The 17,236-nt window shown below is 37.9% G+C and overlaps 1 pseudogene across 1 annotated transcript in view; it reads right to left on the reverse strand.

Moving 5' to 3' along the window:
* Nucleotides 1-4,646: 4,646 nt before the first annotated feature.
* The window catches only part of LOC114321823 (acyl-coenzyme A oxidase 4, peroxisomal-like), a 47,453-nt pseudogene continuing 34,863 nt past the window's right edge, over nucleotides 4,647-17,236 (reverse strand). Inside the window, exons 8-12 of the transcript XR_014363321.1 lie at nucleotides 13,265-13,424; nucleotides 12,684-12,760; nucleotides 6,441-6,612; nucleotides 6,021-6,113; nucleotides 4,647-5,007 (exon numbers count right to left, since the gene is read on the reverse strand). The product of XR_014363321.1 is annotated as an acyl-coenzyme A oxidase 4, peroxisomal-like (transcript). The remainder of the gene's footprint in view (nucleotides 5,008-6,020; nucleotides 6,114-6,440; nucleotides 6,613-12,683; nucleotides 12,761-13,264; nucleotides 13,425-17,236) is intronic.

Consider the following 17,236-nt stretch of genomic DNA (forward strand, 5'->3'; position numbering starts at 1 on the left):
ACAGGTAGCACACACAAACAACCACATATGCCTCACAAACATACCACCAACCCCTAATCACTAATATAATGCACCAAAAAACTAGAACACACACCCCTTACGCCATACGTAAGTTACACACAACCAACGTTACTAGCATTAGTACTGTCAACAACACCATTTCAACTCTACGCCACGGAAACCCATACTACAAACCACATAACTGACGGACACACATTTAACACCAACATATCACTCGTCCCACAATTCACAACAACACGACAATCATTCACAATAAAAAAAAAAACCAAATTTCATTATTCCAGCCGCACCCCTAACCCACACACGTTCACCACGATCACACACATGCAACCAACGTGTACGACAAACACAACAAAACACAACCCCCGACCAACCCATACCAACCACACCAGTTTCATCCATTATTATCGCCCCAACAAACATTTTTCCCCCCTTGCCATTTACTTGTCAACAAGGTAGCAGTCACACAACACACCATAGCTGTGATATAAACGCACTTACTGACACCACTACAATACCTCCCCACCTCGACAACACCCACAAACTACAACATTCCCAAACCCTCACACCATCATCCCCCACATCAGTACCTCACACGTATTTCACAACTCGTTTCACAAATCCCAGCAACACGACACACAATCACAAAATAAAAACCAAACACCATTACACACCTTACACCCACACCCCACATATGTGCACTACGTTCACAAACACGAAAAAAACAAAAACCTTATGAACGTCAGAAAGTAACACACACCCAAAAAAAAACAAAACCCCGCCCATCCCAGCCACACAACACATCATTATCTTCCAGTTTTGTGGTCCCAACCAATTTTGTGTCCCCCCATGCCAACTACTTGTCCACAATTTAACCGACACATGACACACACACGAACCCCACACAAACCCTATACCCATAACCAAGTACAATCTTCCCCACAACATCACCAACACCAACCCATCCCAACACACAAAAACAACGTCACAATACACATAACAAATCAACGACATAGATAACCCCAAATGAAAAATCGCAAAAAAAAAAAAAAAAATGACTGCAACAGTGTAATTAGAAAGAATAATCAAACACTCACGATCCACATTGTCACACAACGCTTACTACATCAAGATATGGGACATACCCTTTTCGGCCATAACTATACGCCCACAACCAACGACTACGGAATATGAATACTAGGGTTCGTCGTCGTCCACGATCTACCCTGTCACAAATACGTTTGCCCAAATAATCACAACAACAATGGAAATTGCCCACTCAATCTTTATTATTCCCCCCCAAATCACGTGACGGTATATACAGTCAATCCCAAATTTCAAATCCCAGCAAATCCCAAAAACGGGGGTTTTCTATGTTACGTTTCCATTGTACTGTGTGTGGGGATGTGGATGCAGAAATCGGGTTGTGTTTTAATGGGTATGGGTTTTCAATATGTGGAATACGTGGCAATCAAAAACCACAACAGTCTTCTACAAAAACCCTTAGTGAACTTTTTGGGTGTGTGGCAGTCAATTGTGTGGCACGTGACAAACCTCATGCTGTTTTACCTCATCTGTGCCACATGCACAGACGACTGCACAACAAACATTACACAACAACTAATGGCAATTGCGTCCTTTGACAACATATAGGACTAAACGGAGCACTAGAAAACATATGGGACTAATTGGATTATAATATCAACGTGTAGGATTTATTGGTAAATTTTCCATTTATAATTTACCCTAAAAAATGAAATTACCTACTAATTATTATGAACTATAAATATGTAGCTGTCTCGTGTTGGTTATAATAATTAATTAATAAATCAAATCAGCTGTTGGACTTTTTGATATTAGATTCAAATCATTCAGTCCTCCTGTAGCCTTGTTATGGGTGGAAAACTATTGCTTGAAAATATGGGATGGCAATTCTATTAGTCCTAGAATGTTAGTTATATATACATTGTTAATTCATCATTGCTCAGTTCTATTGACAATCTCTGGGGACCCCTAGAAGGATGTGCTGGTACTTGACTTGGACAGAACAACATATGCATGCGATGTTAGAGGCTTTTGATTCAATCCACACCCTTTTATTTGCTCTTTTGGCAAGGAAGTTAGTAGTTACTTTCTAATTTTCAACTCATTTTAGGTTATATTATTTTTTATATTTTTTAATTTTTTTTAAAAAGTAAAAAAAATTAAAAAGCTAATTTTTAACTATACTTTCAAAATAATCCTTAAGCCATGAGTACAGATCCAACCACATTAAAAAAAAAAAAAAAAAAAAAAATTCTAAAAAATCCTAAAAAAGAATTTTAATCACATATTAGATGGTCATTTGTATTTTTTTGAAAGTAGTACTGTGGTAGGAAACAAACACATAATGCAAAACTTGTAAGAAAGGACTAAACCAAAATGAAGACTAGCTGGTAAAAAAAAAAAAAAAATTGGGGGGTCAATTGAATAAGATCAATGGTTGAGAAAGGTGTACCAACATACTTGTCGAGACAAAAAAATTGCAAAAATCCTAATCAAAAGACATTGGTCATGAAATAAGAGAAGGAGAGATTGGCAATTGAGCCAGTCATTTTGCCGATCAAACTTGATTGACACGTGGGTCGTGAGTGGTATCGCAAATATTGCAAGTGCCAAAATAATATCTATACCTATTCCATGAGAAAGGCCGCTCACTAATCACACATGATTGTAAGTTAATGGTAAATTGTTTTAAGAATTATGACTCAAAATATTTTTTTTTTTAAAGAATGCTTTACTTACGTTTTGTTTAATTAAACAAAGGAAAATGAGTAACAAAACAAACAGAGCCTAAATTTATTTGTTCCAATTATACTTTCTAGTCATATATTCATGCATCATTTTTTTTTTTTTAATCTTGAAACTCTCACTAAATTTTATAATTAAGAATATATTAAGACAAAAGTTGAAAAATAAAAACACTCTTTACTGGTCTAGGGTAAGCTGGCATCAACATCTACTGCTAATGGAGTGAGATAGGAAGGAGACAAGCCTGTCGCTGAGAGTTGACAATGATGTTGCCTTAGTTTTAATCACGCAATGTTTTTAGCTCCTGAAAAGTACTTTTTAGTTACAAATGGAAAGAAAAAAAAAGAGTAAAAGACTGAAGAGAAAGAGCCATTTTTTCTGAAAGTAATTGCTTGATTTTTGGCATGATGATACCTATGCATTGATTGATAACATCTACACAATAACGACTCTTTTTCTCTGTATTAAAAAAGAAGAAGAAGAAGAAGATAATTACACAATAATGACTCATGGCGAATGCCTTTCATTCTACTCTAAATCTTATGTGCATGGAAAAAAAAAAAAAATACTTGTTTGGAATCATGTTAAAAAACTTTAGCCCAAAAGTAAATTTAAAAAAAAATAAAAAATAATCAACTTGTTGGTTTTAATTTTCAGAAAACACTTTTTAAAAAATTCTACTTTTTTATTTTTCGTATTTTTTTTTGTTTTCAATGATTTTTTTTAATATTTTAAACATTTTTTTTTTAATTTTTAGACATACCTAACATAATTACACTTAAAAAGTCCAATATTTGTGAAAAAAATCTTTACAAAATTTACTAAATACCAAAAATATAAAAATTCAATATATTTTTCATATTTTTGTGTATTTATTAATTTTTTAAAATATTTTTTTCACAAATATTTTATTATTTAGATACATCTAAGTAAGGAGCATCTAAAAAAGTAAAAAAAATACTTAAAATTTTAAAAATATTCACTAAAAGCAAAAAAACACTAAAAATAAAAAAACTCAATTTTCAAAAAACTGAATTTAAAAAACTGGAACTAAATTGTGGGACAATTTGAAAAATTGATAAAAAGTTAACTTTTTAGTCTTTTAACTTTTTTATCACAAAAAAAATACAAAAGAACCAACTTTCTTAACCAAAAAAATTATCAAAAAATTAACTTTTTACCAACTATCTAAACCACCGCACAATAATGTCTAGAAATGGAATTGGAGAACAATGGCAAAAAGTTTTGTTTCTGTGCACTCTTTCAGCCTCTCCATGTGGATTTGTAAAAATTATTATACAGATTCTGGATATGACATCATTTCGTGCTTGTCTAACGAGATTTTTGAGATTTTTTCCACTAAGTTTCTTGTTTTTCGAACCATAGCCTCTTGTTATTTGATGGGCAAATTGTCAAACTTAAAATTATCGAAATACAGAATAATTACTCACAACTTTTATCATCAATTAGTCTCATGCAAAATCAGTCCCAAATCCAACGATGTTGAATGTGACAAGCTAATACCAAACCCACAAAACTCTCCTTGTTTATCATTGTGTTCCACACTATCTGTATAGTATAATTATGCGAAAATGATAAAATTTGTTATATTTTTTTCAAATTTTAAAAGAGGTGAACGTAAGTTATCCAAAAATAAATAAAATAACATAAGCATTTTAAGTAGGTGTAATCAAATGCATGTGGCCCTGTGGTATGGAAGCAGCACTTAGATACTTATAAGAGAGAAGTTGGGAGTTCAATCTCCTCAAATTACTAATCTAACGATTGATTTTTGCTGATAAAAAAATTAAATAAATTTAACAAAGATAGGTGTAATCAAACAACTGTTTCTTTATTTGATTTATGTAGTTCCACCCCTAGCAAGAAGCAAGACATTTTATTATAGCTCATTTTGGGAAGTGGGTTCAAAGCCACTTCTCAATTTTTAATCCACTTCTCCTCTCACATAAAAAATTCAAAAATTTCAAAAAAGTCAAAAAATTAGCTTTTAACTATCTTCTCAAAATACTCATGTATTAGCTAAAAGAAAAGTATTCGATAACATTACAGGCGACTCTGTTGGGTCAATGCGGCTACCCTGAAACTAGAAATCTCGGTGATTTCCTTGCCTGTAACCAATGTGTTGACGTCATAAGTGCCTTCGCCTGTGTAAATCGGCTCCAAGTCACAGAATGCCTATAAAACATTCGACAATGAGACTGTTAATGTTAATGTTATAGGTCAATGGTTCGTTAAAATAGCCAACAAATTAGAATGGAGCCAAGGACAACAGCACAGAATACGAACTACAAGCAAATATATGTTGTAAATATGTACATTGCTGGCCTACTAAAAGTAAGCTAGAAATGACATTCCATAGAATCATTTTGAAACCGACGAATATTATGCAATTAATGTACACGGATGTGAAGCATGTAAAGTAATAATAGATCACAGTGAATACTCAATTGTTGAAGAACTGCCACATTAAAAGGAGCCCACATGATTGCTCTCTGAATCAATGAAGCAAATCCTTCAACCAAAAAAAAAAAAAAAACCTAATGGGAAGAGGTTAGCCATTAATTTTTTTTTTTTTTTCTAATCAAGAAATTATTGAATTCATAGGGTCCCATCATTCTTCCTCTACATTAATTGTTTAAGGAATTAGGGTTCTTTTGGGGTTATAGTTGATGGCTTCTTCTAAACTCCATCTCTATTCTCTACTATAAAAACCAGACATGAGAATTTCTTCCTATCCAGCTCGTCAAGAATAAAATAACTAATATCCTCAATCCAAGGACCATTACATGATAAATTAGATAAAACTATTCTCAATCCAATGATTTGAATTATGTGCAAAGGATTCTCAAAATAAAAACACATTCTGTGTACATTGCATCATTCTCCTACAATAAATTTCACAACATCATTGGATTTCATACTCTTGTCCGTAGTAATAAGCCAATAAGATTTAATAAACAATATCCTATTTCACTTTTGGATTGAATATCAATAAACACATAACTTTAGAACCTATTCCTTTTTTGTCTGTTATTTTCTTCATGAAGTGTCTAAGATCTTATTTTTTATCATTCAAGGAATCTTAGCTATAAAAAGGCACTAAACATCACAATCTAGAAAACTCAAAATCCAATCCTTCACAGCTCAAGTTAAAGGGAAAGATATGAAATTAAGATATGTTTGAAAACCTTTGCAACTTGGAAGTCCGTCAAGATTCCATTGCCACCAAGTAACTCCCGCCCAAGAGCTACAGTCTCCCTTGCTTTCAAGCTAATCCAAGACTGAACAATGTAGAATATTTGTCACCAGTCCTAAATCAGGCAGAGTATCACCTCGACATAAAATAGTTAAATTATACTTTTCACCCCTCTAGTTTGATTCAAATTGAATAATTTGGTCCCTATATTTTCAATATTGTTTCAATTTGGTCCTTATGTTCAAGTTGAAGGTTCAAATTAACAATTTTAGGACACTTATCAATCTCCTGAAGTGTACGCACAAGAAAATTTAACAAAAAATTTGATGGAAGGACCAAATTAAAATTTGACTAAAAGTGTAGGCAAATTTTAAGTAAAAAATTTACCCTACAATAAAAATTCATTTCTTACCTTTCCTAAACTAACTTGACCAACAATCATTGTTCCCTTCTCATACAACTTACAAAGACGCCAACCCATCAGAATCATTCCTTGAATATTACCCAACATTTGAACTAGTCTCTGCTAGGAAATTTGGAAAGCTGCCAATGGTACTCCGAACTGTTTCCTCTCTTGCAAGTACCTGTCAATTACATAAAAATCGCATGGTCATCAACTGAAGGATGAAAATAAAATATAAAATAATGGGCCAAAGCTCTACTTCTACACATATTATAAATAAAAGGTTTCTGACTGCGAAATTCTATCTTCAAATTTCACTTTTTAAAACTTAAAGTGGGAGTTCTTTTGCTTGAAACTATATTTAAAAGAGGCATATACGGCATCGACAGAATCAGGGGTGATAATTACCCCAAAACTATTACCGAGAGGATCATCCTATATGGAAATTTCACTTGCAACACTCCGCTGCTTTTCTCCACTAATTTTACTTGGAATTCACAATTTGATTTTGGGGAGGAGACAAAGAGGGCTCAATAACCTTTTCACTAAGGTATAACCGAAAAACTGAACATTAGTGAGATCCCCCTTGTAGACGCGCCCGGGAGGGCTTCTGTGCTACAGTTCGGACTCAAATGTCACGGTTCTGAATCTGATCTCGCAAAGTACAATGCAAGACCGATAAATCACCAAAAAGTTCAAATCCGGCAAATCATTTTGGAAAACTGATTTTTGTAAAGTAGTGCCAAACATGGACTGCTTTGCCAGATACAGAGTCGCCATCTAAATATTTTATTTTGGGAGAATTTAGAAAACCATGACTCATTGCCTAAGGCCACGTGTCCGTCATCACCAAAGTTGTCTCAGCTCGGGAACTTGGGTACGATTGGGGAAGGTCATCTATGAGCACCCCCGCTCGCCCGATCAAAGATCGGCCACTACTAAACATGATATTTTATTTTTGAAAACACATGTGTTCTTATTCCGATTAATTAGCTAATCTTACTATGTGATGCGTACAGCAAATAAGTATAGACTAGATCGCCTAATTTGGAACAAAACATTGCATATTTGTTTGTTTGAAAATGGTTTGAAGTTTGCTACTCGTAAGTAGGCTAAATCGAAGATTTCAATGAATTGTTCCAATTCAAGTAATCCAACCTTCACCCACAGGCATTCAGGCAGTTTATATCAACTAAGCAGTTAGCCTCATGGCAAGCATGCTTTCATGGCAATCAATAACACACATGCAATATGCTAAAGCGTAAAAGCTTACCTAATACTCCGAGCCAAAACAATAGCTAGTTAGTAATCAATGCATAATCCTAGTTCATGTTAAGATGGCTAATGCAACGCATGCAAAATGCAACTAGAAATAGGATCGGCTATTCTAAGATGACATATGAGATGCGATAATTGATACATGTATTCAACTTGGAATTGAAATACGATGCAGTTAGTATGATGCGCCGAGTCCGGTGCATGCAATACAGATGAATGATGCAAACATGCATAGCATAAGGATGCTAATTGAAAATGACCCTAAACTAACCATTGTAAGCGGTTAAGTAAAAGAGAGAAAGACGTGGGGTTGGAAGACATTCACACACGCACGCACACTTATTACAAAATTCGCCCTCTCGACGGAGGGTCCGAATAAATAATACAAACCAACTAATTAACTAACTAACAAGCTAATTAATTATTACATAACCGAATGAATAACTAGCTACATCACTTAATTATTACAAAACTTAATTAATTAACAAATTAACTAATTAAATTACAAAACCAAATGCTAACTAAAAAGTAAGCAATTAAACAAAGCTGCCTTGGCAAGTTGAAGAAGAGGAACATGCATGCTCGGTTCCTGTCCCGGTAAGCTCTCCGGTTGCTCTCAAGAGGCTCTGTTTGCAGGGTGTCCTTGAGAACTTGCTGCTGGAACTTACCAAAAACGTGCTGGGGAGTGCATCAGTGGCTAGGAATGGCAACGGGCCCGGGCGGGGCCAGGGATCATACTCCCCGTCCCCGATCCCCGATGGTGAATATTTCCCCGTCCCCGGCCCCGATCCCCGACGGGGAACCTACCACCAACCCCGCCCCCGTCCCCTAACGGGGATCGGGTTTCCCCGAACCCGAAAATTCCTCGGCCAAATTTAAAAAAAAAAAAAAAAAAACCAGAGATTCAGATCGAGAAATCTATTTCATCTCATCATCATCAACATCAACAACAAACAGACAGATTATTCAACAACTATAATCTATATATCAAGAATCAAATATATATATATATATATATATGCATATATCAACATCATCAGATCCGCCGGATATATAGACATCGTCAAATATATATATGTATATATCAACATCATCAAAAAAGAGATATATATATATATATATATGTATATCAACAACAAGAATAAAAAAATCAACTATATATTTATGTATATATCAACATCAAATAGTGGGGATCTACTCAGATCTGTCGGAAGAAGAAACGACGAAGGAAGAGGCGACTGGATCTGCTCAGATCTGCTGGGGAAGGAAACGACGGAGAAGGATGAGGAGGCGACGGGGGTTTGTTCAGATCTGCCGGATGAGAAGGCGACGGAGAAGGAGGAGGAGGAAGAGGCGATGGAGCAGGGATTGACCGAGCGAAGGAGTAGAAGAGGCCACCGAGCGGCGTAGGGAAGGAGAAGAGAGAGTGCGAGATGTTAGACTCAACTGTGTCTCTAACCTTTTTTGAACTGAACTCAGTGTCTCTAACCTGAAATAAGAAAAGAGAGTGAGAAAACATATATATATACACAGTGGTAGAGTGGTAATTTCACATCGGGGAAATGGGTACGGGGCCGGGGCCGGGGACAGGCTGGGGACGGGGTTGTAAAACATATCACCGTCCCCGGCCCAAAAATGGTCGGGGATTTATTTTTAAATACCATTCCCGGCCCGTCGGGGGTATTTTTCAGAAAAAAATCGTTCCCATCGGGGTCGGGGGGTCGGCTCCCCGTCGGGCCGGTTTTAAATTGCCATTTCTATCAGTGGCCTGCCGGCCATGGGGGAGATGCTGCCGACCACCTGCCGGCCAAAGATGGTACACTGCCGGCCAAGGATGAGGAGGTGCCGGCCATCTATAGAGCACTGCCGGCCACTGATGTGATGGGACACCAAGCTGCAGCAGAGCACAAAATAGAGAAAAGGGAGGGTTTCCAAAGGGTATGTATGCACTATGCCACTCCATATCACCTTGAAACATCAAGGGAGAGGCATAGTCGGATCCAAGACCATCAATCACGCATCCCGATGCATGATGGCCAATGATCCAACTTGTGCAAATCAATGAGAAATGAATGCACAAATAAACACATAAATGCCCAGAACTCTATCATGAATAATCAAGAGCGTCGGCGACCAAAAATTGAGACACATTTCATCACTTGAAGTATGAAACGTCTCTCGTTTCTCGTGCTCGGATTAACACTTAATCCAAACAACAATGCAATGCAAGGTTGTCATACACAACGCTAATGCAATATGGACAACCTAGCAAGGCCAATGGCATGCACAATACTAATACATGCAACAACTAAGGATACACAATGTAAAGTAAACTAGACATGCAAACATGTGATAAACCAAGCATGCAACAACGTACAAGGTGACAAACATGCTACAACATGCAAAGATGGAGCAAGCATACAATAATATGCAAGACAAGCATGCAACAACATGCAAGGATGGGCTTAAACCAAGATAGGCAAACCTCAACTATGCCCAAATCAGTGGCCATTAATGCTAAGATGATGGCGCCGAAAACACATACAAGCATGCAAAATGCAATGGCTCATCAAAGAGGCCCAAGAACACAACTATCTAGAGTGCTTAAGGAGTGACAAATGTGCAAGTGTAACAACACTAAGTGCACTGAAATTAAGTAAGAAATGATGCCAACTCATTCAAACGACACAAGTATGGCATGCGAAGGTCCTTAAAGCATGGAGCTATCAAACAGGATTACAAAGGAGGCATGCAATACATGGCACAAATGCATGAATTAAGCATGGACAGAGCTTAATTAGGTCTAAACAAAGACTTAAACATGCTGAGATGAAGGTTCAAATACCTAGGCACGCAAGCATACAAGCTAAGCCATAAACTAGGCAATAATGCACAATACTCAAAGACACTTAAAGAATGAATGAAGTGGAAATATGGAAATGCTATTGGCTCTGAAATGAAGTATTAAGTGATGCCAAATCATCTAAATAACTCAAAGATAGCATGCATGAGTCAACAAAACACAAAGCTTGCAAGGCCAATTACACTACAACTATACAAAGCATGAAGGATATGGCAAGGGTAACCCAAAACAGTCCTAGTACATGTTAATATGAGACTAAAACATGTATGGAGGTAAGCCAAAACAAGCTAGCATGGAGAGCATGAGGCATGATGCATACAAGGCAAATAAGGTGGATTACACTACACCTATTAAGACCAAGCATGGGATGACTCAACTAACAAAAATCAGAGTTAAGGCATGGCATAATAACCCCAAAAAACCACTGAGATGGCATCCCAAAGGCCTAAGCATAGAGGCATGCACAATGATCCATTCATGAGGCATAAAACACAAACTCTCTAAGACATTGAAAGCATGTCAAATGCAGGTGTATGACCATATTTCATGGACTGAAATAACATTCAAGATGATGGCAAAGCATGGAAACATCACATGCATGGCATGGTAGGGGCCTTAAAATCCAAGGCTAACCAAAGCATTTACACTATAGCTATACAAAACATGAGTGATATGACCATAGCAGCCCAAAATAGTCCTAGAACAGCCCAAAATAAGAATAAAATCATGCTAGAGCAAAGCCAAAACATGCTAGAATGATGAGTCAAAACATCATGCACATAAAGCTAGTAAGCAAGATTTGTTCTACAATTATATGGAGCATGCAAAAGATGACCAAAACCACTTTAAATAGAGTTATGTCATGGAAAAACATCACAAAAAATATGCTGAAATGGACTCAACATAAGCTAGGCAAACATGCTACTTTGATGAGCCACAAATGGGATTACATTACACATACAAGAAGCATGCAAAATATGACCAAACCAGCCATGGACAGAGTTAAGGCAGGTCCTAAAAGTCACAAAAAAGGGCCTGAACCAAGCCTCAAAAATAAAGGGATACATGCTCTTTTGATAGGCCAATAATACAAGCAAACAAAAACAAGAAGAGAGGGGGCCACCCCCTTTGATTTGAGACCTCAAAACCACATGCCTACCACTGAAAATTCACTGGATTTCAGTGGCTAAAAGGCTAAACAAATACTAGCTCAAAGGCCTTAAAGTATGGCTCAAAACAAGGCCAAACAAAGCATGCAAGAGGGTTGTACACCCCTAACACCAAAAACACCTAAACAAACTTCAAAAGCACTTAAATACAGAACTTTTTTCATTTGAAAGAAAGGCCTAAAACAATATACAAGGATGGCCAAAACGAGGTATAAATAAATGCTAAAAAGGGGAAGAAACTCACCCTTGAAGACCAACTTCGAAACCTGCAATCTCAGGGGCCAAAAACCAAGTTTCAGAGCTCAAGTAACCCCCTCAAGAACCTCAGCTCAAAGATGATGGTGTATCTCTATGTGTTGTAGTGCAAAAGTGCAAGAAAAATGGACATTAGAGCACTATTCTATGCAATATATATATAGAGAGAGATACAACTCCTTCAAAAAAAATTTCAACCTCTGATATAGAATAAGGCTCTTTCCTTATATAGAAGAATACAAGAAGAAGCTTGTTAAACAAGCTTGGCAAGAGCTTCATCCCTCCATACATATGTATGGAGGGGAAAGGAGTGAAAACCAGTTGGCTCAAAAGATCTGGCGTGAAACCTGCTGAGACAGGGGGTCTGCCGGCCATTAGTGGTGGCCGGCAGTGGCTCATTGATGGCCGGCAGGCATCATCAATGGCCGTCTATGGCAAAGGCATGGCCAACAGGGCCAAAAAGGGGCCGGCAGTGCCTTCCACAAAGCGTGCAGAAAGGGCCAATACAAGGTCCAAAAATGGGACAGGAAGGATACAAGGTTTGGAAAGTTCAAACCTGTGACGTTCCACCGTGAAAATCGAGTACCCAGCGAGCAATCGAACTAGTTGTTGGGTGTATCTGCAAGCACAACCAAGTCTTGAGGACGATCAAAAATGGGGTGTCTACACCCCCATGCTATATCATACCTGTGACACATATCATAGACACCTATTGGAATGCCAATAAGTTGCCAAGCAACCATGAGACGTGCAGAAGCAAGGACCTGTATTCAGACAGTAGTAAGTAGATAAGTAAATAAGCCACCAAGAACCATGCATTGACATAAGGGAATAGAGAGTAGCCCCCTCCCCAACTAAAAACCAAAAATATAATATATATATATATATATTCTCTCTCTCTCTCTCTCTCTCTTTCTCTCTCTCTCTCTCTCAGGAGATAGGGAGGGGAGTCAAGAGACTGATAGGACAATAATACATAAATAATCAAAGGTGAAAAAGACAAAACCGTAAAACATAAAACAAAGCTACTCAGTAATAAGCTAAAGCTAAATTACATTGATAAATTATGAGTCTATGGAACAACTTGAAATACAACATGTATCAACAAGGACAAACAATTAAACTCCAAAACCAGCAATGCCAATCTATCCACAGGATAAACTGCTGGCATGATAATGGACCAAAGCATCATACCATCGAGATTAATATAATAACCAAGGAATTGATACATGAAAACACAGTTAATAGAACCCCATTTGTTGCCATACCTTGTTTGTGTCCCGGAAAGAATTGATACCAAGTAATTTGTCCTCATCAAGAACAAAAACTTTCTTAAGGAGAATATCTCCATTTTGGACCATCCGCATGCCAATCTTATTTTCAATTTTAGTAACTTGCAGTCTAGGGGTATCCTTCTTTACCAGAAATCTAAAACAGATGGAATAAGCACTGGTAATGTTTCTGGGAGTTGCAAGAAAAAGAATCAAGTAGCTCAAAACCCAGAAAAATAAAACAATAATGTAGTGAAACCTAGCACTGTTGAATAGATTAGAAAAAAAAAAGAAAAAGAAAAATGCCTGCAGGACACATCGGTGCAACAGAAAACACTATCCACTAGTTCAGTTACTTCCGGAAAGCACTTGTTAGCCTGGGTTGGACACAATCAAGTGGAAATCAATTTAGCCTCTTCTAGTTTTGAACATTCAGAAAATAAAATAAAATAAAATAAAATAAGAAGAATGGAGGAATTTGAGAATTAGCCATTTTAGTTCTTGATAAATCTAAATTAAAAATTACAAGTTAGACAAGTACGTTGAATTATCAATTATTCAAAATGTTGAACTGCAAAAATGAGGCGATGTAAGAGGCTAGCTTCTTGTCCTTGGAACTTAAGTTTCTAGTCAATCTGAGCAACCTTCAATGGGTTTTATGTTTTTCCTTGGTATTGTCAGGGCTGGTAAGTTCAGATAACCATGTATATTTTCTAACATGTATTTTTCCTCTGGATTTGGTTGATGTAGTTGGGGGTTCCATTTGTGCACTTTACGTGCATCCTGTTGGCTCCAGCCCACATGGAGTAGTAGTTAGAGGTTGGCTCCAAGTCAAGAAGTAAGAGGGGAGATGGCAGGTGGCAGCCCTTCCAATTACTCCTCTTCCTTGACTTTGTTTCTTCTCATTTGTGTATAAAATTGAGGTGATGAGGAAGGGATGAAACACAACACAAACAGAGCAAGAGAGAATCAAAGAGAGTGTGTGTAAATCTATAGAAAGTGAGTGTGAGTTCTGTAATCTCCCTCCGGGAAATTCTATAGTGAAATCTCTCTGTGGACGTAGGCAATTGCTGAATCACGTAAATATCTTGTGTCTTTTCTGTGTGAGTGATTTCTGAGTGCTCCTAATTCTAACAAGTAGTATCAGAGCCTCCTTAGTCGATTTTCAGAAAAACAAGGTGTGTTTTTTAGAAACTGCTAGAAATCAAGTTGCTCGAAATTCACTTTTGAGCATATTGGAAGGAAGCTCTCGACGAGAGGAGTCTAGAACTGTAAAGAAGAGCCCCAAACGAGGCACCACATGCTCCTACGCGCCTCCTAAAGGAGGCGAGTGAAGCCCAGTTACAGGCATGCGCTTAACGCACTATTAACTGTGCCAACAAGTTATCCTAGTCATGGACACTTGGCAGACGCGCGGTTGAAGGAAGAAGGCGAGTGCTCTGCGCTTAATAGTGACATCATCATCACGTCATCACCAGCTCAGCGCCACGTCAGCCTAGGGCAGTGCCACGTGTCTGCCACGTCATCCCCTCACCTGACCAGTCAACCCGTCTAGTTGACCCAACCAGATCCGACCCAAAGGCAAAGGGCTATCCAGTGCTACGCGGCTAAAGTACATCCGCAGATCTGAACCATTGAACTTATTTTGGCTAGATCTGAGCCATTTGAAGTCTAATTTTGGCGAGCCAATAGTGGTTTCCAACTATTTGGAGTATTTCGGAGAGATCCATACGGTCAGATTTTTGAATCAGAGTTTTTGTAAAAAGTAAGAAGACGATGGAAGAATTGACATCAATTTCAGGATTGATGATAAAGTTAAATCCTTCCAATTATGCAATTTGGAAGCCGCGGATAGAAGACATCTTATATTATAAAGACCTGTTTGACCCAATTGTATTAAAAGGGGTTAAACCGGAAGAACTGAAGGATGAAGACTAGATGAAGATGAACCGGAAGACTATCGGTTATATCAGACAATGGATAGACCACAATGTGTTCCACCCTGTCGCCCAGGAGACAGATGCATATGTCTTTTGGACAATGTTAGAAGACATGTACTAGTCAAAGACCGCCTGAAACAAAGCCTTAGTGATGAGAAGGCTTGTAAATCTGAAGTTAAAAAATGATGTGTTTGTCGCCGAGAACACTAGTGAATTCAAGAATCTGGTGAATCAACTTGTAACTATCAAGATACCCTCGGATGATGAAATGCAAGCCGTTTTACTGCTCAGTTCTTTATCAGACAATTGGGGATATTGGTGGTTTCTCTTAGTAACTCTGCACTAGAGGGGAAGCTGACCGTGAGCATGGTCACAGACACCACACACAATGAAGAGACAAGAAGGAAAGACATGTGAGGTAATCAATCCCATGCTCTTGTCACAGAAGATAGAGGTAGAGACAGAGGTAGAGGAAGAAACAAGAGTAGAGGCAGATGGAACAACAAGAGTAAATCCAGAGACAGTAAAAGTGAAGGTAACTCTAGCTTTACTTACTTTCACTGTGGCCAGAAAGGTCACATAAAGAGGAACTGTCCAAACTGAAAAGATAAAGGCCAAAGCAGTAAGTCAAAGGGAGAGGAGAATAAGATAGCTACAACGACTGATAAAATACTTGTTGCAGTTGGTGAAAAGAAGGATTGCCTTCACGTGGCTGACCATAACTATACAGAGTGGGTGATAGACACAGCTGCATCCTATCATGCCATTTCCCACAGAGAGCTCTTCAGCTCGTACAACGTTGGAGATTTTGACAATGTTCGAATGGAAAATTCTAGCTATTTGAAGATTGTGGGCATTGGAGACATTAGTATTCAGACTAATGTTGAACACAAAATGGTTCTCAAAGATGTGAAGTATGTTCCAGATTAGCGCCTCAATCTTATCTTCGAAAGCACCCTGAACCGACTGGGCCATACAAGTACATTCGAAAATGGTCATTGGAAGTTGACAGGAGGAGCTTTGACAATCGTCAGAGGAAAGATGTCTTCAACACTGTACAAGACTCAAACGAAGATCTGTCTGGGAAGTCTTAATGCAGTAGAAGACAAGGAGTCACCAGACTTATGGAATAGAAGACTGGCTCACATGAGTGAAAAGGGATTGCATCTGTTGGCAAATCAATCCAAGATACCTTTATCCAAAGGGAGTGCCATGAAGCCGTGTGATCATTGCCTTTATGGCAAGTAGCATTGAGTATTATTCAGTTCAACGAGCAAGAGGAAAACAGCAGTGCTCAGTATGGTATACTCGGATATTTGTGGCACAATCGAAGTAGAGTCACTTGGCGGCTGCAAGTATTTTCTGACCTTCATTGATGATGATCAAGGAAGTTGTGGGTGTATTTCCTGAAGACGAAGAATGAGGTATTCCAGCACTTTCAAGATTTCCATGCAATGGTGGAAAGAGAGACCGTAAAGAAGTTGAAGTGTCTTCGCACAAACAATGGTGGCGAGTACACTTCCAATACTTTTGAAGCATATTGTACTAGCAGAGGTATTCGACACAAGACAACAGTTTCCAGTACCCCACAACACAATGGTGTGACAGAAAGGATGAACCATACTATTATTGAAAGAGTCAGATGCATCAGAATGACAAAGTTGCCAAAGTCATTCTGGGCTGAAGCCGCCCATACAGCCTATTATCTTATCAACAGGTCACCTTCAATCCCGTTGAATTTTGCGATACCTAAGGAAGTCTAGTCCAGATGAAAAATATCATATTCTCACTTGAGAGACTTTGGGTGTAAGGCGTTCGCACACATCTCCAAGGAAAACAGACAGAAGCGTCATGGCAAGTCCACTCCATGTATATTTGTTGGCTATTCAGATACATCATTTAGGTACAAGTTGTGGGACCTAGTGAACAAGAAGATGTTCAGGAGCAGAAATGTTGTGCTCCAGAAAGACTAAACAGTAGCAAATTTTGAAAAGTCTGCAATGTCTAGAGATGCCATCACTCCAGACTT

This window comes from Camellia sinensis, chromosome 3 (genome assembly GCF_055761805.1).
Source record: "Camellia sinensis isolate YWXY chromosome 3, ASM5576180v1, whole genome shotgun sequence".
Taxonomy (NCBI): domain Eukaryota; kingdom Viridiplantae; phylum Streptophyta; class Magnoliopsida; order Ericales; family Theaceae; genus Camellia; species Camellia sinensis.